This window comes from Enhydra lutris, unplaced genomic scaffold (assembly GCF_002288905.1).
Source record: "Enhydra lutris kenyoni isolate GAN:26980312 unplaced genomic scaffold, ASM228890v2 scaffoldscaffold48, whole genome shotgun sequence".
NCBI lineage: Eukaryota > Metazoa > Chordata > Mammalia > Carnivora > Mustelidae > Enhydra > Enhydra lutris.
In genome coordinates, this window is record NW_019154132.1 from 6,406,624 (window position 1) to 6,407,591 (window position 968).

The window sequence follows — 968 nt, forward strand, 5'->3', positions numbered from 1 at the left end:
TAACATCTATTGAATGCTTATTACTTGCCAAAACACACAAACGAATTGTTCCTTTTGGTTGTTGTGAATCAGATGTCACTGTGACTATTCCCATTGATCAAAAAAAGTGAGAAATTAAGTAACTTGCCCAGGAGCATCTATAGGATTCCAGTCAACTCACCCAGTTTCAGGGGCCATGCTCTCTATCTCTCCATTTTTACTTTTATTTATGTGTGTGTGTGTGTGTGTGTGTGTGTGTGTCTGTTTCTTACTGATTTAGGTTATTTGCACAAATAGCACAGGAGGACACCTGACCCATGCAGTGGAAGTCCAGTGGACACAGCAGTGCTTCTGTCCTCACTATTGGTTAACAGAGGCCTCTACACTGTAGTCCTCATGGGAGCCTGGGCACCTCTGGGAGCCAGAGCCAGAGTGGCAGCTGCAGCCTGGGCTTTGAGCCCTACCATGGGCCTTTGGCCAGCAGAGGCTGAGATCCTTGGCAATGTGATACGAGCAGGTGTATTAAGCTTGGGGTGAGTGATGCAGGAATGTTGATGGAATGGGTGGCTGCCCCCCTTTGGGAGCTTGGGCTTGACCTCATTGTGCTTGACCAGGGCCTGGACAGTCTCAGCACATGCACTCATGACCTTAGTGTTTTTGGCCTTCCTCTTCTTCAGGCCCTTCTTGTTGTGCATCTTGGCAAAGTGCATGTTCCTCAGGAACTTGGGGTCCATCCCCTTAACAAATTCCCATCTTTGTGACTGGGGTTTCTTGCTGTTCTATGCTGTTTCTGTGCCATTTTCATGACCAGTTGTGTGTGGTTTAGTTCTTGGCCTTGATCATGTCTATACCAAAGTTATAGTTCCTGAGTACCTAAGTTCTGTAATTTTTAATTTCAGCTACTTCAGATGTTTTCTAGCTCAGAGTTACTCAAAATGTGGTCTGGGTCCAGGTACAAGTCTGCAAACCATCTGTAGTATTATATTCAG

At 45.9% G+C, this 968-nt stretch overlaps 1 pseudogene; it reads right to left on the bottom strand.

Moving 5' to 3' along the window:
- Positions 1 to 359: 359 nt before the first annotated feature.
- LOC111156674 lies at positions 360 to 713 on the bottom strand (annotated as a pseudogene).
- Between the last annotated feature and the right edge of the window lie 255 nt (positions 714 to 968).